This window comes from Mobula hypostoma, chromosome 6 (genome assembly GCF_963921235.1).
Source record: "Mobula hypostoma chromosome 6, sMobHyp1.1, whole genome shotgun sequence".
Lineage (NCBI taxonomy): Eukaryota > Metazoa > Chordata > Chondrichthyes > Myliobatiformes > Myliobatidae > Mobula > Mobula hypostoma.
The window spans coordinates 21511487-21537765 of NC_086102.1; the positions used below are offsets into that span (position 1 = coordinate 21511487).

Here is a 26279-nt window from a genome sequence, read left to right on the forward strand (position 1 = left end):
TGTAGGATGGGGGAAAGAGGCAGAACGAACCTCTTGTTGGATTTGGAGTAGGCGAGAGGAGGGGAGCTGGAAGCCAGGAGCAGATGGGCAGTGATTTGGCCACCACTGCCGGCCCACCAACTGGAGAGTGTCGTGTTTGAGGGTCGAAACACTCGGTGAAGTTTGGGAACCACCTGATGACATCTGCTCCTGGCTGAAGGCTACGGTTACCTTATAAAGTAACTGGAGAATGCACCCTAACAGGTGTATGTAACAAGCAAGAACTTTGTTTTGATCAGTATGGAAGACAAGCTTTTACTGTATTTTGGTATGTGCGACAATAATAAACTAATTCCAATAATGTGCTTGTGTTGGTATGAGGTTACTTTCTCATTCATTCATGAGGTGTTTTTCTTTGGGCAAGGTCAGCATTACTGATCGCCCCTATTTGCCCATCAGAAGATGGATGCTTATTGAACTGTTGCAGTCCATCAGGGGAAAGGACTCTCGTTAAAGCAAGAGAAAATCAGCAGATGCTGGAAATCCAGGCAACACACACACAGAATGCTGGAGGAACTCAGCAGGTCAGGTAACTTCAATGGAAGAGAGTACGTTTGACATATCAGGCCAAAGGGTCTCAGCCTGACTGTACTCTTTCCCATAGCAGCTGCCTGGCCTGCTGAGTTCCTCCAGCAGTTTGCGTGTGCTGCTCTTACCACGTTGCTGGTTTTGGAAGGTTCCAGAGTTTCGATCTAGCAGCGATGAATGGATAGGGATATTTTTCCAAGTCAGGCTGTGGTGTGACTGGTAGTGGTATCTGTGAATATACACCTGTTGGTTCTGCAAGTTATAGCCCAGCTAAAAAGCTAAAAGTACCAGCTAGGTGCAATATCTACTGCAGACAATGTCTAAGGAATACAAACTTTGGTGAGTAATGATGCAATTACATTAAGTATTTATTTGATTATGCCAAATTGCTACACCCAACCATTCACCTTCTCCCCCACCTCCATTCAAGGCCCCAAACAGTCCTTCCAGGTGAGACAATACTTCATCTGCACATCTGCTGGGATCATCCATTGTGTTCAGAGCTCCCAATGTGGCCTCCTCCACACTGGTGAGATCTGTCGTAAATAGGGAGAAGGCTCCGTAGACTACCTCCGCTCCATCCGCCAAAAGCAGAACTACACAATGGCAAAACATTTTAATTCTGATTCCCATTGCTATTCCAACATGTTAGTTCATTGCCTTTTCTTGTGCAATGATGTGGCCTCCCTCAGGGTGAAAGAACAACACCTTATATCCTATCTGGGTAGCCTCTAAATTAATGGCATGAATATCAATTTCTCCTTCCGGTAAAAAAAAATGCCTTCCCCTCCCCTCTTCTTATTCCCACTCTGGTGTCTTACCTCTTCTCACCTGCCTGTTACCTCCCACTGGGTCCCCTCCTCCTTCCCTTTCTCCTATGGTCCACTCTCCTCTCCTATCAGATTCCTTCCTTTGCAACCTACATGGCTTCAGCTATTACCTTCTGGCCATCATTCTTTCCCTCTCCCCACCTTCTTATTGTGGAATCTTCCCCCTTCCTTTCCAGTCCTGAAGAAGGGACTTGCTCCAAAATGTTGACTGTTTACTCATTTCCATAGATGCTGCTGAGTTCTTCCAGCATTTTGTGGGTGTTGCTTTGGATTTTCAACATCTGGAGAATGTCTTGTTTTAGTATTTGATTATCTGGTTTTCTTTAGCCTTGGAGTTTTCAGTTGCTGTGGTAAAACGTGGTAGACAAATAATGTGGAGCCTGCCAGTCTCCCATTTAATGGTCTAACAGGACAGAAGTCAGCTTATTCAAAACTTGCAGCATCGGGGAATGCAAATCAATCTTCATGCTATCAGGTTGGAGGCTACACAAACAATACGGGGTGGTGCTCCTCCAAACTGAGAGTGGATTCATCATGGCATTAGAGGAGGCCATGGACCAAAATATCAGTATGGGAATTAGGATTGGAATTAAAATGGTTGATCACCAGGAAATACTGCTTTTATTTTTTACAGATGAAGCAAAGGTACTCAACAAAGCAGTACCTCAGTCTACATTGGGTGTCACCAGTGTAGAAGAGGCTGCATTGGGAGCACCAAATACAGTAGACAACCCCAAAAGATTCACATGGGAAGTGATCATTTGGTGCCCTGAATGAAGCTGAAGGAGGAAGAAAATGGTCAGGTAGGTCACTTATTCCATTTGCAGGAATAAGTGCTGGGAGGGAGATTAGTGGGGACAGCTGAATAGACGTGGAAATCACAGAGGAAGTGATTCCTGTGTCAAGTGGGACGTGGGGTTGGGTGAGGGAGTGTAAAGATTTGCTTGGTGGTAGAATCTCATTGAAGATGGCGGAAGTTGCAGAGAAGGATGTACTGGACGCAGAGGCTCATGGGGTGGTAGGTGAGGACAAGGGGAACTCTATACTTGTTAATGTGGCAGTAAGAAGTGGTGAGAGCGAATGTCCGGGAAATAGGGGAGATGGGAATGAGGGCAGCTCCAAGGGAATCACTTTTCTTAATCAAATTAGGATCTTTCAGAAATCCTGTGTCAAATTCTGTTCCAACTCTGATTAGAACTACATTCTAAAATTGTCTGTTTTATCCCTTCCTGAAAGACTTCAGTTTTCATTATTCCAATTTGCTACTGTTCACTGGAGCCTCGTAATTTCTCTTTAACTTAATAAAATTCCCCTCAATCAGTAAACTAAATGGTGAGGGAAGTGCAAAGCCTTATATACAACTCTTTTGATTTGTATTTAATGGGATCAGGGTGATTTTTACAGGAATCACGAACACTTAATATGCTCTCATTGGAAACAATTAGCAAGGAAAATTATCCCTTTGTATTCTCTGAATAATACAAGAGTAAAGACATCTCACTTCAATAATACAAGTTCTAATGAGATTGTACCTGGAATACTGTATGCAGGTTTGGTTTCTGTACTTAAGGTAAATTTGTGCCAGAGGGATAACAAAGAACTCTCACCAGAGTGAGTTCGGAATGGAATGAAGTTGTACAATGGGAGATAGCATGATCTGGACATATACTCTCCGCTGTTTATGAGAGATGATTTCCTTATAACACACAATATTCTTATGGACTTGGAAACAAGGAAATGTTAAAAAAACATGGTTGGAGGAACTCTGAGTCCAGTAGCATTTGTAGGGAATGGATTTCCCTTCTCGTAGGAACACAGATGCTTACTTCCCTCTACAGATGCCGTTTCAACCCAGATTTCCACCAGCAGATTTTTTTGTTCCTTCATATGGGCTTGACAGAGATAGTGTTTCTCCTACTTGGGGTGTACAGAACTTAAGGTCATGCATTCAAGATAAAGGCTCAGCCATTCATGAAAAAAAAAGAACAAATTTCTTCATCCAGATGATGGTAAGTCTCTCAAATTCCCTGCCTAAATCAACAGTACATATTCAGAGGCTGTATTCAACAGAGAAGGGTAGACCGAAGGGAATCAAGTTTTCTAATGATAGGGCTTGACCGCTTTCTTTTTCTGAATTTCTTTCTGCTCTGCTAGTATTTTCAGCATTCTGTGTAATAGAGTCATAGAGTACTAACGCACAAGAAGCCCTTTAGCCTCTCTAGTCCATGCCAAGTTGTTATTCTGCCTGATAACTTCAACCGGCACCTGGACCATAGCCCTCTGTACTCTTCCCTTCCATGTACATATCCAAATTTCTCTTAAATGTTGCAATCAAACCTGTATCCACCACATCCGCTGGCAGCTCATTCCACACTCACACCACCATCTGAGTGAAGTTCTTCCACAGATTCCCCTTAAATATTTTACCTCTCATCCTTAAACTATGACCTCTAGTTCTCACCTCACCCAGCCTCGGTAGGAAAAGCCTGCTTGCATTCAGCTTGTACAAACCTCTCATAATTTTGTCTACCCCCCCCCCCATTCTCCTCCACTCTAGGAAATAAAAGTCCTAACCTTATTCAATCCTTCCTTGTAACTTAGATCTTCACAACCTGGCAACATCCTTGTTATTTTTCTTTGCTCTCTTTCAGTCTTATTGACATCTTTCCTGTATGTAGATGTATTGTACACAATATTCCAAATGTTGCCCCACCATCTTATATAACTACAACATACCATCCCAATCCCTGTACTCAATACTTTGATTTATGAAGGCCAATATACCACAGGCTCTCTTTACAACCCTATCTACCTGTGATACCACTTTCAAGGAATTATTAATCTGTAGTCCCAGATTCCTGGTCTACTGCACTCTGCAGTGCTCTACTATCAAGTTGTTTCCAAAGCACAGTATCTCAATCTTGCTGGTATTGTATTCCATCTGCCAATCTGATTTTTCATTCAATTTTTCTAGCTGATCTAGATCCCGCAGCAAGCTTTGATAGCCTTCCTTACTGTCCACCAATGAGCTTCATGATTCTCTTTAAGACTGCCTTCAATGCCAGTATATTCTTTCTCAAATAAGGGGGCCTTCTTGAATATTGTTAAGGTTGCACTCATTGAGGCAAATGAAGAGTATTACACTAAGGTTCCTCAATAAGATTGAAGGAGGCAGAAGAGGTTTGGGGTATCAGCAAGTACATCACATGCCACAGAGTTCACAGGCAATGATGTGAACTTAGTGACAGTAGTAAACCTGCGGAAAGATCAGTCAGTAAACGTAGGCAGCAGAGCCTCTGTCATGATTATCCTCAACACTGGTGCCTCACAAGACTGCACCCTCAGCTCCCTACTCAAATCCCTATACTTTCAAGCCTGTGTGACCAGAAACTCTCCGTGCTTCATTGACAAGATGATACCACCGTAGTGGGCTGTATCTCAGAAAGAGAGAGAGTCTAGGGTCATAGTATCATGCCAACCTTTCCCTCAATGTCAGCCAAACAAAAATGCTGGTCATGGACTTCAGGAAGGGGGTGGTGCATACACTCCTGTTTACACTAATGGTGCTGAGATCAAGAAGGTTGAAAGCTTCAAGTTCCTTGAAATGAACATCAGCAATGACCTGTCCTGGCCCAACCCTATAGATACCATGGTCAAGTGTACCCATGCCTCTGCTTCCTCAGGATGCTAATGAATTCTGGCATGCCCCTTTGACCCTCACCAACTTTTATCAATGAATCACAGGAAGCATCCCATCTGGATTCGTCACCACTGGAACGGCAACTGCTCTGCCCAAGTTGACAAGCAACTGCAGAGAGCTGTGGGTACAGCGCAGCACATCATGGAAACCAGCTCCCCTCCATGAACTCTATCTATGTTTCTTGTTGCCATAGTAAAGCAGCCACTACAATCAAATACCCCACCCTGGACATTGTCTTCTCTCCACCCCCCACCCCCCCCCACTATTCACATGCCTGAAAGCACATGCCACCAGGTTCAAGAACAGCTTCTCTTGGGCTGTATAAAACCTATTGAACAGTCCTCTAGTATCATAAAATGAATTCTTGACCTTGCAATCTACTTCGCTATGGTCTTGCACTTCATCGTCAGCATTGCACTCGCTATGACTATAATATTGTATTCTGCATTATGTTTTGGTTCCCCCCCCCCAATGTACTTTCACAATAAAATGATCTGAATGGATGTCATAGGTCAGCATGTGACAATAATAAACTAATTTGCTATTTTTATGGCTGAGTCAGCCGAGCTTACCTTGATCTCTGGCTTCTTGGATGTACTGTAGATCACTGACCTTCGACCTCCAACACAATCGCCATATCCCTTGATTCTCTTAATGGGAAGCTCAGTAATGTTTGCCTTCAACGCCAATGATAGGTAGTTTGAATCTTTTTGGAGATGGGTCACTCTCAGTCACTTTTGTGGTCTAAATACCACATTACACTTACAAGCCAATGCCTGGATATTGTTTCCCACTCTGTATACTTATTAATATCTTGTGAAATTTGCTGCAATCCACCTCAAGGTTGCCAGACCCCACCTCTCAATTTGTCAGTCACACTATAAAAAAAAAATTGTGTTTTTGATTCCAAATTCTAAACTACTTGAATAAAGTGGTGTGCCAGCACTAATTTTTAGGCAAATCATACCACTGGAGTAGCTTCCCTTCACTCCCACCTCTTTCTTTCTGTCCTGAAGCCAGCTGGCAACAAATTCTACAACTTATCCAATGAGACCAGATTCTACCAGTACTTTACCTGCTGCCTTCAAGCTGACTGACCTATAACTCCCTATCCTTGTTAAAAATGCTGGCATTAAATAAGCTATCTACCAATTCTCTAGCACACAGATTTTATCAAATGACTTTTTAAGTATGTATAGCAATGCCTCCTCCAACTCTTCTCTAGATTATTGTAAAATATGATTCATTACATCCAGAGCACAGATGTCATCCTCAAAGTTTGTTTTATATTTTGAATATATCCTACTTTTTTCTATTTTAATTTCATTGTTTGATGTTATAACATCCATCTGCTTTACATGCAATGATCAAACATAAAAACAGATTTAATATAACGGTCAACAGTTTTGGGCCCCACATCTCAGAAAGGATGTGTTGTCATTGGAGGGAGTCCTGAGGAGGTTCACAAGGATAATTCCAAGAATGAAGGGGTTAACATGAGGAGCATTTGGCAGCTTTGGGCCTGTACTCACTGGAATTTAGAAGAATGAGAGGGGGACCTCATTGAAACCTACTGAATCTTGAAAGGATTAGGTAAGGTGAATGTGGAGAGGATATTTCCTACGGTGGCGATACACAGAACTAGAGGGCACAGCCTCAAAATTGAGGGCTGACCCTTTAGAACAGAGGAAAGGAGGATTTTTTTTTAAATCCAGAGGAGAAGCTGTAGTATGCTGTAGAGGCCAAGACTGGGGGTTTATTTAAAGGGAAAATTGATAGTTTCCTGTTTGGGCAGGGCATCAAAGGTTATGGCGAGAAGTCAGGTGTATGGGTTTGAGTGTGATCCAGGATCAGCTATGACGCAATGGTGGAGTAGAGTTGATGGGCTGAATGGCCTAATAGGTTTCAATGAAATCCCCACCCCCACCTCATTCTTCTAAATACCAGTGTGTACAGGCACAGAGTCAAACAGTCCTTATTGTTAACCCTTTTATTCCTGAAATCATTCTCACGAACCTCCTCTGGACCCTCTCCAATGCCAGCACATCTTTTCTTAGATAAAAGGCCCAAATCTGCTCATAATACTCTAACTGTGGTCTGACCAATGCCTTATAAAGCCTCAGTATCACATCCTTGCTTTTATATTATAATCCTCTTGAGATGAACGCTAACATTGCATTTGCCTTCCTTACCATCGACTCAACCTCCTGATAACTTTTAAGGAATCCTGTATGAGGACTCCCAAATCCCTTTGCACCCCTTATTTTTCAATTTATGCCCCATTTAGGAAATAATAGACAACAGACAATAGGTGCAGGAGTAGGCCATTCAGCCCTTCAAGCCAGCACCGCCATTCACTGTGATCATCCACAATCAGTATCCAGTTCCTGCCTTATCCCCATAACCTTTGATTCCACTATCTTTAAGAGCTCTATCCATCTCTTTCTTGAAAGCATCCAGAGACTTTGCCTCCACAGCCTTCTGGGGCAGAGCATTCCATACATCCACCACTCTCTGGGTGAAAAAGTTTTTCCTCAATTCCGTTCTAAATAGCCTACCCCTTATTCTTAAACTGTGGCCTCTGGTTCTGGACTCACCCATCAGCGGGAACATGCCTCCTGCCTCCAGCGTGTCCAATCCCTTAATAATCTTATGTGTTTCAATAAGATCCCCTCTCAGCCTTCTAAATTCCAGAGCATACAAGCCCAGTCGCTCCAATCTTTTGACATATGACAGTCCCACCATCCCGGGAATTAACTTTGTGAACCTACGCTGAACTCCCTCAATAGCAAGAATATCCTTCCTCAAATTTGGAGACCAAAACTGCACACAGTACTATCTATACCTTTGTTTCTTCTACCAAAGTGCATGACCATGACTTCCCCACACAATATTCCATCTACCGTTTCTTTCCTCATTCTTCCAAACTGCCCAATTTCTTCTTCAGATTCCCAACACCGTTTCCACCCCCCCCCACTTCCTCAACACTACCTGCCCTGTCACCCATCTTCGTATCATCTGCAAACTTGGCCACAAAGTCATCCCAATCATTGACATATCATGAAAAGAAGCAGTCCCACCACCAACACTCACAGAGCACCACTAGTCACAGGCAGCCAACCCGAAAAGGTCCCCTTTATCCCCTCCTGCCAGTCAGTCAATCTTCTATGCATTCTAGTATCTTTCCTATAATACCATGGGGTCTCATCTTGTTAAGCAGCCTCTTGTGTGGCACCTTGTCAAAAGCCTTCTGAAAACCCAAGTAAACAACATCTACTGATTCTCCTTTGTCTATCCTACTTGCTATTTCTTCAAAGAATTCCAGCAGATTTGTCAGGCAAGATTTTCCCTTAAGGACACCATTCTGACTTTGGCCTATTTTATCAGGTGTCTCCAAGTACCATGAAATTTCATCCTTGATAATGGACTCCAGTGTCTTCCCAACCACAGAAATCAAGCTAACTGGCCTATAACTTCCTTTCTTCTGCCTCGCTCCCTTCTTAAAGAATGGAGTGACATTCTAGAACCATTCCAGGATCTAGTGATTTTTTAAAAAAAAAAGACAGGCCATTCCCAGGATAAGTCCGGCTTACCACTGCTCGTTAATGAGCTGCTGTAATATTAAATTCAAACATCCAATGTAGATATATACACGAGACACTGCAGAGGCTGGAAATCTAGACCAACACTCACACACTCCTGGAGGAACTCAGCAAGTCAGGCAGCATTTATGGAGGGAAATAAGCAGTCTGTGTTGCTGGCCAAAACTGTTCACTAGTGCTGACATAGATGCTGCCTGACCTTCAGAGTTCCTCCAGCATTTTGCATGTACATGCCTTAATTTCTCTGAACAACATTCACTCCCCCTCTCCATTCAACTCAACACCCCCACAGACACAAACTTCTAGTAATTATTCTTTCATAGCAGTGTTGTGTGCTTTTAATTTCATTCATTACAATACCATGGAGGTGTGAAGTGACTTTTGTGTACTTTCCATTTTATGGACAAAATAGGTTTATACAAGCGGAATCCATTTGCTTACTGGGAGGGGAGGTGACCTGTACTTGGCAATTTAATTTCAGATTTCCTTTGTCTACCTTTTATTGATTTCTCTCTAATCTCTTTTTATTCATCACTGAAGACGTGTCCAGAAGCATCAATAGATGTATGTACACAGCTATTCCCTTTTATCATGCACTCCTCCATTTTCACTGTGTACCCCTCCCCTCAATTATCCTTTTATGTTTTAACTGATCCATGGAACCTCAGGTATTTCAATAGATATGTCTTTTAGCACTCTGGTGAACATCATTTCAAATGTTCCCGACTGTTATATAGTTTTGTTTTGTAGTAGTTTTGTCAGTATTTTTGCTTACTTGATTTCCCCAGTTACTCTTCTTACCCCTGCTAAAGATCATATTTTAATCTATTAGTCCATTAAAAAAATCATACCAAGGTATTTCCCTATACCAGTGCGATATTATGATCTCCATTGACTCCGTGTTCCTCTACGTTCACTTCTCTGCTATAGTCCAATCCCCAACACTGGATCCAAGAGTGTTCTGTTCTTGTCCGTATTTGTGGGTGTTGCCCGGATCCAAGAGTGCCTTCAAAAGTACATTTATTATCAAAGTATGTATACTATATACAACCTTGTTGGGAATATTACATAGCTGGCTTAAAAAGGAATCCCGCATATACATTAGGAACTCCATCAACTTACTAATTTTTCTTAAAGGAGTAATGATCTAGCATTGCCAGTTTAAACTGGATCTGGCTGGACTGCAATGCCCTAATACAACCATGACTAATCAGGTGATACATGAGACTGCAGGTGCAGGAATTTGGAGCAAATAGCAAACAGTCCACATAACTGGTCTTGACCCAAATCATCAACTGTGCATTTCCCAGCACAGATGCTACCTGGCCCACTGAGTTCCTCCAGCAGATTAGTTGGTGCTAGTAAGTATTCAGACAGGGCAAACACCTGGGTTAGGGTTAGGGTTTTTTAAGGTATATTTTGAATGAAAACTTCACATGTTCACAACAATAAAATATGCACACTACCATAAACTTCTGATATTTACATGAGACCCTACTCTTAAGGATTAGCATGAAAAAAATAATCAGGATTTTGATGTGTCCCAAATCGTTAATTTAGGTCTTTAGATTACCAGCCTAATGACCTATCGCTCTTCTGCCATTTCCTACAAGAGAAAACCTGCAGATGCTGGAAATCCAAGCAACACACACAAAATGCTGGAGGAACTCAGCAGGCCAGGCAGCACTATGGAAAAAAATACAGTATACAAGTATACAGAAATTATACTGGCAGAGGTCAGGCCACGTGTGTATGTGCAAATACAGTAAATACTCTGACCTTTACTCTGGAAAAAATACATTTATTCTTAAAACTTAATTAGATATGGAGTGCTTTGGGACATCTTAAGTATTTCTGAAAAGCAGTTATTTGCACATAAGATCTAATGGCAATGCAATAAATGATTGAATGTTGAGTTTGTATGTGAAGGCACACAGTCAGCAATTCAGGAACAGCTTCCTCCCCTCTACCATCTGATTTCTGAATGAAAATCAAACCCATGAACACTACCTCACTGCCTTTAATTTCTGTTTTTACACTACTTATTTAATTTTAATTATTTAATATACATACTTATTGTAGTTCAGTATTTTCTTCCTCAAACTCTGATCAAACTCTCGTCATTTGGGAAGAATGCTATCTTCCCTGTCTTCTGAAACTTTTCATTCTGATTGTTCAGAACTTATACCAGTGAAACGGACCATTTGTCCCAGCTGGTCCCTGCTGGTGTTAATATTCCGGGTAAGGCTAGTTCAATTAACATCTACATATCCTTCACTTTATGACTTCTTGATCCTCCCTTTAAAGGCTTCAATGTTACGAATAAACTCTTATTTGTCCTGTATGCCAGGAAAGCACTAGATTCTTTTTTGCTTCAATGTTACTCAATTACTTGTAAAAGCAACCTTTTTTATTTTAACCATCTTCAACAGAAAGATTTTTCTAAATTCCCGCAACACACATCAAAGTTGCTGGTGAACGCAGCAGGCCAGGCAGCATCTCTAGGAAGAGGTACAGTCGACGTTTCGGGCCGAGACCCTTCGTCAGGACTGACTGAAAGAAGAGCTAGTAAGAGATTTGAAAGTGGGAGGGGGAGGGGGAGATCCAAAATGATAGGAGAAGACAGGAGGGGGAGGGATGGAGCCAAGAGCTGGACAGTTGATAGGCAAAAGGGATATGAGAGGATCATGGGACAGGAGGCCTAAGGAGAAAGAAAAGGGGGAGGAGGGGGAAAAGCCCAGAGGATGGGCAAGGGGTATAGTGAGAAGGACAGAGGGAAAAAAAGGAGAGAGAGAAAAAGAATGTGTGTATATAAATAAATAAGAGGGTATTTATTATTATACACACATTCCTTTTCTCTCTCTCCTTGCCCATCCTCTGGTCTTTTTTCCCCCCCCTCCCCCTTATCTTTCTCCCTAGGCCTCCTGTCCCATGATCCTCTCATATCCCTTTTGTCAATCACCCGACCAGCTCTTAGCTCCATCCCTCCCCCTCCTGTCTTCTCCTATCATTTTGAATCTCCCCCTCCCACTTTCAAATCTCTTACTAACTCTTCCTTCAGTTAGTCCTGACGAAGGGTCTTGGCCCGAAACGTCAACTGTACCTCTTCCCATAGATGCTGCCTGGCCTGCTGTGTTCACCAGCAACTTTTCTGTTTTATGCTTGAAATTCTAGCATCTGCAGATTTCCTCATGTTTATATTAATGACACCTAGCTTTGGACTTCTCCATATATGGCAACATCATTTCTGATTTACATGATTAAACTTAATCATAATTTCAAAGGTCTCCATTAAGTCACGTCAGTCTTCTTTTCTCTGCAGGTAAACAACTGCCTCTTTCACTCCCAATAGTTGTAACATTTCATTTCTAACTTAATCCTTAATAATTTTTTTTGCATGTTTTCCCATACCTCTATTTCCTTTTAACAATCAGGAGAGTCACGCTGTACCATGGCACCAAAAGTGCAATCTCATTAAGATCCTGCATCTGCTCAGTGTAAAATTGCTGCCTTTCAACACTATCCATTTGGAAGCTTCCATAGTCTATTACTCCAGATTTCAGTTCAAGCTTAATATCATTGCATATATCATGGAATTTGTTGTTTTGTGGCAGCAGAACATTGTAATACACTATAATTTTTAAAAAACTATAAATTACAATAAGTATAGAGAAACAAAGAAAATTAATTTAAATAAATAGTGCAAAAATGAGGAAAAAATACTGTTTGGTGTTTATTCAGAAATCTGATGGCGGAGAGGAAGAGGCTTTTCCTGAAAAGTTGACTGTGTCTTTGGGCTCCTGTACCTCCTCCTTCATGGTAGCAATGAGAAGAGCAAATGGTCTTGGTGATGGGGGTCCTTTATTGTGAATGTTTCCTCTTCCAGGCATTGCCTTTTGCAGGTGTCTTGGGTGCTGTGGAGGCTGGAGGCCATGATGGAGATGGCAGAGTTTGTAACTTTCTGCAGCTTTTTTGATCCTGTGCAGTGGCCCCTCCATAGCAGACGGTGATACAACCAATTAGAATGCTCTCCACAGTACATCTGTAGAAATTTATGAGCGTTTTTGGTGACACACAACATCTCCTCAAAATCCCAATGACGTATAGCCACCATTGTGCCTTCTTTATAATTGCCTCATTATGGATGGGTCCTCAGAGATGTTGTCATCCAGCAACTTGAAACTGCACACGTTTTCAACTTCTAGTCCTTCGATGAGGACTGGTGTGTGTTCCCTCAACTTCCCTTTCCTGAAGTCCACAATCAATTCCTTGGTCTTACTGATGTTGAGTGCAAGGTTGTTGTTGTGACACCACTCAACCAGCTGATCTATCCCTCTCCCATATGCCGCCTCATCACCATCCAAAATTCTGCCAACAGTAGTTGTGACATCAGCAAATTTATAGATGTGTTTGAGCGGCGTTTAGCTACACAATTCTGGGTGTAGACAGAGTAGAGAAGTGGGCCAAGCATGCATCCTCACGGTGCACCAGTGTTGATTGTCAGCGAGAAGGAGATGGTATTCCAGATCAGCACAGACTCAGGTCTCCCAGTGAGGAAGTCGAGGATCCAATTGCAGAAGAAGGTACAGAAGGCCAGGTTTTGGAGCTTGTTGATTAGAAGAGGGTACAATTGCGTTGAATGCTGAGCTGTAGTCAATGGACAGCAGCCTGAAGTAGGTATTACTACTGCCCAGGTGTTCCAAAGCTGGGTTCTGAGCCAGTGAGATTGCAACCACCGCGTGGCAATAGGCAAAATGCAGCAGATCCAGGCCCTTGCCCAAGAGCCAATTCTAGTCAAGATTAACTTCTCAATGCACTTCATCACAGTAGATGTGTGTACCACTGGGTGATAGTCACTCAGGCACTCATCCTGGTTTTCCAAGTCCTACTAGATATACTCTCAGGGCCCGTAGCCTTGCGAGGGTTCACGCTCCTGAAAGATCAACTGACATCAGTCTCCGAGACAAAGATCACAGGGGCATCAGATGCTGCAGGGATTCACACAGATGAAGTTTTATTTTTCCTTTCAAAGTGTGCAAAAGCTCACCTGGGAGTGAAGCAGTCATTTAAGTGCACCTCTTTCTCCCTTGACCATACCTTCTTGAACCACACCACTGGTGCTGTGGTCCTTAGTCTCTGCCTATATGCTAGAAGTAGAAATACAACCAGGAGATTGTGCCTTCCAAAGTGTGGGTGCAGGATGGTGGCATAACAGCAGTCAAGTGTGTTGGCCCCAGAGATTTATAGCTTGGTGTTAGTTGTTCAGACACTTCAAGCTGGCCGGTTAAAACCTCCCGAAATGATTGTAAAGGCATCAGGGTGCACTGTTTTGTGCCTACTGAGTACATTGCTCAGCTCCTCCAGACCCTGCCTGATGTCGGCTTGAGGGGGAACGTACACCTCACCAGGATGCTGGCGGAAAACAATCCTGGCAAATAAAATGCATGACATTTGACTGCTCGATGCTCCAGATCAGGCAAGCAGGACTGAAACTGAACCATCACGTTTGTGCACCACAATGAGTTAATCATAAAACACACTCGACCTCCTCTGCTTTTCAAAGACTGGGCTGACCTCTTTTGGTGGAGAATGGTGAACTTATTGAGCTGCAGCACTGCAACCAAAAGGGCTGTGGATAGCCATGTTTCAATGAAGCAAAGTACACAGCAGTTTGAACAACATCTTCCAGTGGTTCACCATATATCATGTATATAATTCTGTACTAATGCATTTCACCAATCTTGAATGATATCCGAGTTACAGCAATGTCAAAAGTAAACGGATCACAATGAAGCTTTGCATTGTATTATGACTCCCTTAGCTTTCTAAGACAATTGCTACATCTTAATCCTTATAGTGAATTAATACACAAACTTTAGCTACAGTGAAATGATTTCCACTGTTAATACATTATAATGAATAAGAACCTGCAGCGTGGCTTCTGTAACCAATATTATCTGGAAAAAGTGAACAGCACTTACCCAATACTTCCCACGGCTGTTTATCCTGCTCTTTTTGAACCTGAACAATTCTGGAGCATCGTCGTGCTTGGAAATAGATTTCAGAAAGAAGAACTAGAGCTTTTATTTTGGAAAAAAAAAACATGCAATATAGTTCTTTGAACTTGCAGCAAACTGGGATTTGTGTATAATGTCTGCATAATATCAGTACGATATTTATTGCATCTTTGTGTTGTTTTTTCTTGCATTCTTTGTGTTTTTGTGTGTTTTTGATGCTGCATTAGATCCGGAGTAACAGTCATTTCATTCTCCTTTACACTGGTGTGCTGAAGAATGTCAATAAATAATCCTGAATCTTGAACTTAAATAGAGCATTTAGTATGTTGCAGACCTGAGAAATTTTAATTCTACGGACAAACCCTTATTTTTAATTTACATCGCTCCTATAATGCCATAACTAGATGAATTCCAAGTAGGGTGTCAAGGTCAGTTTTAACATAATATATCATGCATCTAATACACGAGGTTTTTAAAGTCTGCCTTCTTTCAAATCTCCTCTAGTCCCATCATCTTCTATTGGTGTTACACTCTATCTACCTCCAATCCTCCCCATATTCACTCCATCGTTGTGATCAGTTGCCAAACTCTGGAATTACTTTCCTCTTAACTTTTCATTCCACCTTTAAAACATTCCATAAAACATTCCATGAACCATAACTCTTCAACCTTACACTTGTGACTTAAATTAAAATCTCCCTTAAAAGGCTGTCATTTTTTTGCTCGATAGTGTTTGAAAAAGTGAGTCCCTCTTGGGACAGCACACCACGAAAGACAACATGAATAGAATGCTTTATTTAACTAATATTCCCTTCCCATCTCCAGTAATGTCATTTACCCACCAAACAACGACATGCAAGAACAAATGCCATGCAGTTTGTACCCTAAAGTAACTGACACATTTTGCCACATTAGAGTTTTATAGATTTCCAAACTGGGGTAGGCAAGAACTTAAAAAACCATTTTCAAATAAACCATAGAGGCTCTTTACATTTTTTATTCTCTTTTTGCCCTTCCTCAATTTCTTTTATCCTAGCTAAGTATTAACAGGTCAGGCAGCATCTATGGGAAAGAGTAAACCGATGACATTTTGGGCTAAAAGCCTGAAGAAGGCTCTCGGGTGGAATTGTCGACTGCTGACTCTTTTCCTTCAATGCTGCCTGACCAGCTGATGTCCTCCAGCATTTTGTGTGTGTTGTTTTTGGATTTCCAGCATCTGCAGATTTTGTTGTGCTTATAGTAAGTACTTGTTTTTTTTTAAAACTGCAGTTTGACCTTCTTCCTATCCAACGTCTAACCACCTTTTGAAAGCATCTCAGATTTTTACCTATGTCCTAACATACATGTCTCCGATCCCACGTGATCAGTTTTATGTGGGCAAATACCATCTTGCATTGGTGATGGGGATCACCATCAAATGTCCCTGAACCAGCGTTACTAATCCAGCCACTGTTGCAGGGACACAGGGGATTGTGTGGATGCTGGAAATATAGAGCAACACACCACAAAATACTAAGGAACTCAGCAGGTCAGACAGCATTTATGGAAATGAATAAAAAGTCAATACTTGGGCTGAGACCCTTCACCAGGACTGCTTGGATGCTTATGGGAGGTAGCAGTGCACAAAGTGATGGTCTCATTACTCTGTATTGCTACCTGGCTATATTTCCAAAATACCACATTGGCTGTAGAGAGTATTCAGGTGACAATTATTACCCCTCATCCATCGGGCTCCCAAACCAGAAAAGACAACTTCACTCATCCCAACCCTATAATGATTCCACAACCTATAGACTCACTTTCAAGAATTCACGTTCTCAATATCATTTATTATGTTTTTTTTCTTTTTGTGTTTGCGCAATTTGTATGTCAGTCTTTGCATTTAAGTTTTTTTATTGATTCTACGAATCTATTGATTTCTTTGTATTTACTGTGAATGCCCACAAGATAATAAATCTCTGGTAGTATATGGTGACTATACATATTACACATGCACACACTTTGATAATAAATTTACTTTTGACTTTGAAAGACTACAGAAATGAAATACTGTTTATTTCCTCAACAAGCCAGATTTAAGATGCTGACCACTCTGGGGATCAAAATCTAAACAGAATTAAATGATCATATTTAGATTTGATTTAAAGCTTTATGATGAAAGAGTTAACGTTTTAAAATATTAAATCTACAGTATCTAGATAATATTTAACCTCATACCACACTTTACCAATGAGGCAGTACTGTCGCACTCTGCGGTTGAGAAACGCAATCCTCACACCATTCACATCAGGAAGCAAGACATTAGAGTCTTCCAGAAAGGGACTCTCCTGAAAATACTTTTTTCATTCAACTCGATTCTCACAACAGCCAAACGAGGAAGGGGGGGGGGGGGGGAGAGGAAGTCACGGCATTGTAGACCCATCTTTTTCACTCCAGCCCCCGCACAGGACATAAACAAATCGAACCAAAAACCAGCCCTCGACTCGTGATCAGAAGAGTTTAATCCCCCCAGGACGATTCATTAATAAACTCAGAGAAAAATTTTTTTAAAAAAATGATAATCGGCATATTTTCACTTTGACACAAATCTGAAATGAAATCCCTCCTTCTTGGGGGAAAAAAGGTAAATCTCTCCAGTGCTAATTCAATAAAATCTCGCCGAGAGCTTTGTAAGGCGTCAGACTTAAAATTGTCATGAAATACAGGGGAGAAACAAACGAAACTTTATTTAAAAGAGGCAAGACACGGTCAAAATATACACACGAGTTTAAAAGTTTATCTTACCTTGAGAGAAGAGATTCAGCAGGTCATCATACGGGTCTGCACTGGATGATAAGGCGACGATCGCACTCTAGACACCGGTAAATGATCTCGGTTTCAAAGGGCTTGAGGGTTGGGGGAAGCGAGCCAGTCCCGAGACGGGTCTACCTGTGGAGAGAGGCATGGGGAATAGGAGGATTTATTTAAACGACCCCCTCCTCCCGACTCCCAGTGATGTCATTGACCCAACAAGAAACTTTTCTTCAAAAAGAAAAAAATATATTAAAAAAAACAAGTCCCACGCCTGGTTTAAATTCTAGCTTAATGGAACAACACACAGGAACGCCCAGCCCGTTGCCCTGCTATCAGTTAACACTTAATTTCAATCTTCACCTTGACAATTCTCAAACACCGACCCTACTCCCGTCACGAGAGGCAAAGTCCGAAAGTATGCGGAAAAGAGTTCGTAAAAAACGGGTAGCGTTTTTAGAGGGGGCAGGAGACGGACGCACGATAAATTCATAAAGTTTATATAGCGAAAGATAAAGAGTGAGATAAAAATCAACCGAGGTTTCATTATTTGCATATTTTAACATAAAAATTAAACAAAAATAAGCTCATTACCAATACATTTGGCAGATTTCGAAGCCCCACTTGTGCCAAACAGGAAGATGTAAAGATTTCTTTCAATAACACTATTTTGGTCAGAATGTGCGTGGAAATCTCGTATTGGCAACACAGGACGTAAGGTTGTAGCGAAACACATTTTTTTAAACCTAGGAATCGTTTCAAGTGCACCATAATTTGTGTAAAGCATTTCTGAAGACTTAAAAGTCTCAGCTTGACACAGATGGAAGATCACGTTTTAAACTTATAAAATGTTAACTCTATTTCTCTGTTCCACAGATGCTGGCAGATCTGTTGAGTGTTTCCAGCTTTTTTTTCTATTTTTAAAAAGGAAACATTGGTGCAAAAGTTCAAAGAGGCATCCATGCTTAATATTGTCCAGCAGCGTCAGCGTCGAGAATTACTTCACTAAGTAAATATGCACAAATGAAAAGTTAAAATACATTGAAAAATTTTGAACTACTCTAATCTGTTCATTAACGTTTAATATAATTAAGAATCAGGATTAAGTTTACAAACATTGATATGTTGTGAAATTTATTGTTCTGTGCAGCAGTAAGGTGCAGGACATTCTAAAATGCTATAAATTACAATAAACGGTGAGGGTCCTTAATAAGGGATGTCGCCGATGTCCTTGACGGTGGGGAGGTTTGTCCACCTGATGGAGTTACAATTCTTAGTATTTCTCTTTCAAATTGCAGAGCAATTTAAAAATCCTGTATGAGATATTCCTCACTCCTTGTTTCTCTCAGTAACATACAGAATAGAAGGTGTAATGACGATGGCTGGAATGCATTGCTTATGTAACTGGTCTGGCTGAGAAATGGAAAATTCTCTTTATAGTGGGACCCAAGGCCAGTGGCAGGTGTAGGACTGGCCAACATGCAAAGTAAAGCTTCACGGGCTCGCCCCTTGGTAAAGTCCCTGAACTCTTAATGAGATGGTACCATAACTGCATCAGCTTTTAGAACATAGGACATAGAGGCACACTACAGGCCATTCAGCCCACAATATTATGACAATCTTTTAACCTACTCTAAGATCAATCTATCTCTTCCCTCCTACATAGCCCTTCATTTTTCTGTCATCCGCGTACCTCTCTCAGAATCAGAATTAGGTTTAATATCACCAGCATGTGTTGTGAAATTTTGTCCTATGCAGCAGCAGAACATTGTAAAACAAAATAATAAAAAACTGTAAATAAGAGGGCATGTCCTGGGTGATGGGGGTCTTTAATGATGGATACTGCCTTCCTGAGATTTTGCTTTTTAAAAATGTCCTTGATGCCAGGAAAGCTGGTGCCCACGATGGAGCTGACTGAGTTTACAACTTTCTGCAGCTTATTTTGATCTGGTGCAGTGCACCCACCAAAACCAGACAGTGATGCAGCCAGTTAGAATGCTCTCCACGATACATCGGTAGAATTCTGCGAGTGGCTTCCTCAAACTCCTAATGAAACCTAGCCGCTGTTGTGTCTTCTTCGCAACTGCATCAATATGTTGGGTCCAGGTTAGCTCCTCAGTGAGTTGACATGCAGGAACTTGAAACTGCTCACCTTTTCCACTGCTGATCCCTTAGTGAGGACTGGTGTGTGTTCCTTTATCTTACCAAGAGTTTCTTAAATGTCCCTGATGTACTTGCCTCCGCCACCACCCTGGCAGAGCATTGCACACACTCACCACGCTCTCTGTAAAAGAGCTTCCCCTCTGACATACCCTCTTTACTTTCCCCCAATCATCTTAAAATTATGCCCCCTTGTATTAACCGTTTCCACCCTGGGGAAAAGTCTCTGCATTCAATGCATACTTTTTATCATGTTGAGCATCCCTATTCTTGGACCCTGGCTGAGTGACATCTTGCCCTGTAAGGTCTTGCCTACCAGGAATGCAATGCCCACTATGTCCCGTGTTCAGGTCTCACCCAGCAGCAAGTACAAACAGTAACAGTAACTAAGCTTAACCGACAGCCCTCAGGCTGACTTCGGCCTATTACCTTTTTCCTGTCATTACCTGATACCGAGGCAGCAGGTGCCTGAAATGCTCAGTGGAGTCAGTTACCGTGATCGGAGCTGTGGCCCAAGTGGCAGCAAAAGGTATAGTGAAGGTGCTGTGGTTGTTACCAGATCAGATGAAAGGTCTTGGCCGCTTCCCACCACAGATGCTGCCTGACCTCTGATTTCTGAATGGGCCATTGACTCTTGAACACAACCTCACATTTTGCTCCACTTAATAAATTTTAAAATACTTTTTTATTGTAACATAGTAATTTTTTGTATTACACTGCACTTTTGCCCCAAAACAATGAAAAACATCAAATTTCATGACATACACTTAGTGGCCACATTGTTAGGTACACCTGTATTCTACAGCTGTATTCTTGTCTATGTTGGGAGAATCATCTTGCAGACAATGTGCCAGACTCCTCCATCACAGAGTATATCTTTACTCAAGCTGAGGACAGATTCACTAGTGCCAGTGGCACAAAGGTATGCAAGCAGGAGGGGGTTGCTCTTGTAATCCTGAACTCCAGACTCTATGAAGTATCATGGAATCAGGTCAGATAAGGACAAGGAAAAATAGAGGAGTCATAAAGTCGTACAGAAACACAGCACAGAAACAGGCCCTTCAGCCCATCTAGTCTATGCCAAAACCATTTAAATGGCCTAATCCTATCAACCTGCCTTCCATTTCCCTCCTATCTATGTACCTATCCAAACTTCTCTTAAACATGGAAATAGAGCTCCCATGCACCACTTGTGCTGGCAGCTCATTCTACCCTCTCACAACCCTTGGAGTGAAGTTTCCCATCATGTTCCCCTTAAACTTTTCACCTTTCACCCTTAACCCACAACCTCTCTTTGTGGTACCACCTAACCTCAGTAGAAAAAGCCTGCCTGCATTTACCCTATCTGTACCCTCATAATTTTGTATACCTCTATCAAATGTCCTCTCAATTTTAATCTACTAAATCAGTCCTAATCTATTAAATCTTTCTTTATAACTCAGGTCCTCCAGACCCGGCAAAATCCTGGTTAATTTTCTCGGTACTTTTTCAACCTTGTTTACAACTTTTCTGTAGGTGACCAAAACTGCACACAATACTCCAAGTTAGCCCTCACCAAGATCTTATACAACTTCAACATAACATCCCATTTGCTATACTCCATACATTGATTTATGAAGGCCAATGTGCCAAAAGCTTTCTTTGCAATCCTATCTACCTGGAGATGCCATTTTCAATGATTTATAAAATTATAAGACGAAAAGATGTATGAGCAGAATTGGGCCATTTGGCCCATCGAATCTGCTCTTCTATTTCATCATGGCTGATCCAATTTTCCTCTCAGCCCTAATCTCATGCCTTCTCCCATACCCCTTCATGCCCTGACCAATCAAGAATCTATCAACCTCTGCCTTAAATATATATAAAGACTTGATCTCCACAACTGTCTGTGGCAAAGAATTATGGACCAGTATTACCAAATCCCTTTATTCTACCACACACCTTAGTACCTTACTGTTCTCTGTATAAGACCTACTCTAGTTGGTTCTTCCAAAGTGCAAAACCTCGCACTTGTCTGTATTAAATTTTATCTGCCATTATTCAGCCCATTTTTCCAGCTGATGAAGATCCCTCTGCAAGCCATGATATCTTTCCTCGCTGTCCACTATACCCTCAGTCTTGGTGTCATCTGCAAATTCGCTGATCCAACTTACCACATTATCATCCAGATCATTGATATAGATGACAAACAACAAAGGACCCAGCACTGATCCTGTGACACATCACTGGACACAGGCCTCCAGTCAGAGGGGCAACAATCTGCAACCGCTCTCTGCTTTCTCCCACAAAGCCAATGTCAAATCCAATTTACTACCTCATCTTGAATGTGGAGCAACTGGACCTTTTTGACCAACCTCCCATGCAGGATCTTGTCAAATGCCTTGCTAAAGTACATGTAGACAACATCCACTGCCTTGGCTTTGTCCACTTTCCTGGCAATTTCCTGGCAAAACTCTATAAGATTGGTTAGATGTGACCTATCACATATGAAGCCATGTGGACTATCCTTAATCAGTACATGTCTATCCAAATACTTATAAATCCGGTCCCTTAGAATACCCTCCAATAACTTTCCCACAACTGATAACAAACTCACCGGCTTATAATTTCCTGGTTTATGTTTAGAACTTTTTTTTAAACCAGCAGAACAACATTGGCTATACTCCAATCCTCTGGTACCTCTCCTGTCACTTAGATGATGTAAATATCTCTGACCCAACAGTTTCTGCACTTGCCTCCCTAGGGTCCAAGGGAATACCTTGTCAGGGTCTGGGGATTTATCCACCCTGATTTACCTCAGGAGAGTAAACACCTCCTCCTCTGTAACTTGTATAGGGTCCATGAAGTTAATGCCACTTTTCCTCACTTCTCTAGACTCTCTGTCCATCTCCTGAGTAAATACAGAAGCAAAAAAATTATTTTGGATCTCCCCTATCTGATTTGGCTGCACATATGGATTACCATTCTGATCTTCCAGAGGATCAATTTTGTCCCTCGTAATCCTTTTGCTCTTAACATATCTGTAGAATCCCTTAGGATTATCCTTCATGGTCTGCTAGAGCAACCTTACTTTCTTTTAACCTTCCTGATTTATTTCTTAAGTGTTTTCTTGCATCTCTTGTACTCCATAAGAATCTCATTTGTTCGTACCTGCCTTCACCTGCTATGCATCTCCTTCTTTCTCTTAACCAGGGCCTCAATATTGCTTGAAAACCTATATTAGTTACCTTTACCTTTTATTCTGACAGGCACACATGAGCTTTGTACTCCCAAAATTGTGCTTTTGAAGGCCTCCTACTTACCAAGTTCACACTTGCCAGAAAACAGCCTGTCCTAATCCACACACACAAAAAGTCCTGATGAAAGGTCCCAGCCAGAAACATCAACTATACTCTTCTCCATAGATGCTGCCTGGTCTGCTGAGTTCCTCCAGCATTTTGAGTGCGTCGCTTCGATTTCCAGTATCTGTAGATTTTCTTTTGTCTGTCCTAATCCACACTTACCAGATCATTTCTGATACCATTAATATTGGCCTTACACCAATTTAGAATCTCAACCTGTGGACCAGACCTATCGTTTTGCATATTTACTTTGAAACTAATGGTATTGTAGTCGCTAGATACAAAGTGTTCCCCTACAAACTTCTGTCACCTGTCTTGTCTCATTCTTTAATAGCAGTTCCAATACTGCATGCTCTCTAGTTGGGACTTTTACAGACTGATGAAGGAAATTTTCCTGAATAAGTTTGACGATTTCTATCCCACCTAGTCCTTTTACAGAATGGGATTCCCAGTCAATAAGTGGAAAGTTAAAATCACCTACTATAACAACTTTATAGACAGCTTCTTACAACAGTTTGTGATCCCTTTAAAAATTTGTACCTCTAAATCCCTAGGTCTGTTGGGTGGTCTGTAATATAGCCCCATTAACATGGTCATACCTTTCTTATTTCCTGGTTCCATCTATAATGCCTCAATAGGCAAGTTCTCCAGTCTGTCCTGACAGAGTGCTGCAATGACCTATTCTCTGACTGGTAGTACCATCTCTCCCACTCTGCCAGGTCTAAAACAGCAGAACCCAGGAATATTCAGCTGCCAGTCCTGCCCCTCCTGCAACCAGTTCTCACTAATGGCTACAATATTATAATTCCAGATGTTGATCCATGCCCCGAACTCATCTGCCTTTCCTATGATATTTCTTGCATTGAAATATACGCAGCTGAAGATACAAGTCGCATCATGTTCAAACATTTGATTCCTGACTTTGACTGGGGTCTTAACAACCTCTGTCCCCACAACCTGTCCACTAACTGTTCTGGCGTTCTGGATCCCATAAACCTGCAACTCTAGTTTAAACCCCACAGTGCAGCGTTAACAAACCTTCCCCCTCCAGGTCAGGTCCAAATGGAAGTGGATTAGTATTCCTGTCCCTTCTGTACAGATCCTACTTCTCCTGGAAGAGAGCCCAATGATCCAAAAATCTTATGTCCTGCTTCCTACAGCAACTCATTGGCCACGTATTAAACTCCATAATCTTCCAAGCTCTGGCCTCACTAGCACACGGTGCAGATAGCAGTCCTGCGATCACAACCCTGGAGGTCCTGCCCTTTAACTTAGCATCTAACTCCCTGAACTCCCTGTACAGAACCTCATCACTCGTCCTTTCCATGTCATTGGTACCTATAAGGATCACAACCTCAGGCTGTTCACGCTCCCACTTGAGAACACTGAGGACTTGATCTGAGATATCCAGGAACCTGGCACCCAGAAAGCGACATACCACCCTGGAACCTTGTTCTTGCCTACAGAACCTCTTGTCTGTTATCTCTTATCATCACAGTGCACCTCTTCTCCCTCACCTTCCCTTTTGAGTCACAGAGGCAGACTCAGTGCCAGAAACCCAACCGCTGTGACTCTGCGACTTTCCTCTGATAGGTCACCCCCCTCCACCCACAACAGTGATATACCTGTTGAGATGATCTGGAGTTCATGCAGTTCCAACTCCTTAACGTGGACTGTTAGAAGCTGCAGCTGGATGCACTTCTTGCAGTTGTAGTCATCAGGGACACTGGAGGTCTCTCAGCCTTCCCACATCCCACAAGAGGAGCATTCAACTATCCTGCCTGGTATCCCTACTGTCCTAACGTAAAGAGGGGAGGGTAAAATACTTTAAGCAAAACTTTTCCTTTTTGCTTTCCCTCACTGAACCCTCTCTTCGCTGAAGCCTTGAAGAGCCAAAGCCTCAAAATCTCCACTCTAACTCTGTCCTCTACAACAATTGCCATAGTGCTTGCCCATGCCTTCCTTTAATTTGGTCCTGACAATTAATCCCAAATGTTGATCGGTCACCGGTCAGAGCCACAAGAAAACTGCCACGAGTTGCTGCCTTTTACTACTCCATTAGCAAGCCTGAGTAAAATTTCCTCCTCTCAAGCTTCTGATCTCCTGATCGATCACTGCTCAAAGATCCAAGGTTTATGAGTCTGATGTCCAAGATCTACAGGTGTGAAGTACACTGGGGAAGTTGGAGGCCCATTGTCTGAGAGTTCGCTGGAGGTCTGAAGGCCTGGCCCTGAGGTTGAAGGATTGTCTAGGTTCGATGAATAGAGCTCGTTTTGCCATTGTTATTTTGTTGTGTTCTGTGTTGTTCCGCTGAACATTGTGGGAATACTACGATGAGTTCAAGAGCCATGAGGTAATGTTACAGCTATATAAGACCTTGGTCAGATCCCACTTGGAATAACTGTGTTCAGTTCTGGTCATCTCACTACAGGAAGGATATGGCTACTATAGAGAGAACGCAGAGGAGATTTGCAAGTATGTTGCCTGGATTAGAGAACATGCCTTATGAAAATAGGTTGAATGAACTTGGCCTTTTTTCTTTGGAGCGACAAACCTCTGTAATCAGATTACCTCTCGACAAACCTCGAGAGGTAATCTGATAGAAGTGTATAAGATAATGAGAGGCATTGATCATGTGGATAGTCAGAGGCTTTTTCCCAGAGCTGAAATGGCTAACATGAGGGGGCATAGTTTTAAGGTGCTTGGAAGTAGATTCAGAGGGGATGTCAGGGGTAAGTTTTTCATACAGAGCGTGGTGGGTGTGTGGAGTGCACTGCCAGTGACAGTGGTGGAGGAAGGTACAATAGGGTCTTTTAAGAGACTCTTAGATAGGTACATGGAGCTTAGGAAAATAATGGGCTATGCGCTAGGGTAATTCCAGGCAGTTTGTAGAGTAGGTTACATGGTCGGCACAACATTGTAAGCCGAAGGGCCTGTAATGGGCTGTAGATTTCTAGGTTCTATGTCCTATGTTCTATGCTATGCTGGAATGTGTGGTGACAATTGTGGGCTGTCCTCAGCACATCATTAGATGGTGGTGTTTGTCAATGAAAATGATGTATTTCATTGTATGTCTTGATATATTATACATGTGATAAACAAATGAATCTGAATCTGAAACCAACTTCATCTCATCCTCACCTATCTTCATATGACTAACATAATGAGACCAAATGAAAGGAGGAAGTTTACTATTAATGGTAGATCTCAAAAGACTGAGGCCCAGAGGAGTCTTAAGGCCCAAGTCCATAGATCACCAAAAGTGGCTAGGC

At 42.0% G+C, this 26279-nt stretch overlaps 1 protein-coding gene across 15 annotated transcripts in view; it reads right to left on the reverse strand.

Annotated features, from left to right (window-relative positions):
* Positions 1-18145, reverse strand: part of kcnj15 (potassium inwardly rectifying channel subfamily J member 15) — a 59930-nt gene extending 41785 nt beyond the window's left edge. For 4 of the 15 annotated variants that reach the window (XM_063050379.1, XM_063050389.1, XM_063050395.1 and 1 more), the window contains exon 1: positions 17501-17830. The gene's annotated coding sequence lies outside the window, so the exon portion shown is untranslated. Of the gene's footprint in view, positions 1-9550; positions 9706-14680; positions 14780-17500; positions 17831-17869; positions 17967-18100 lie in introns of those variants that run through there. The other 11 variants (XM_063050388.1, XM_063050380.1, XM_063050390.1 and 8 more) reach the window with 6 other exon arrangements.
* Positions 18146-26279: the final 8134 nt, after the last annotated feature.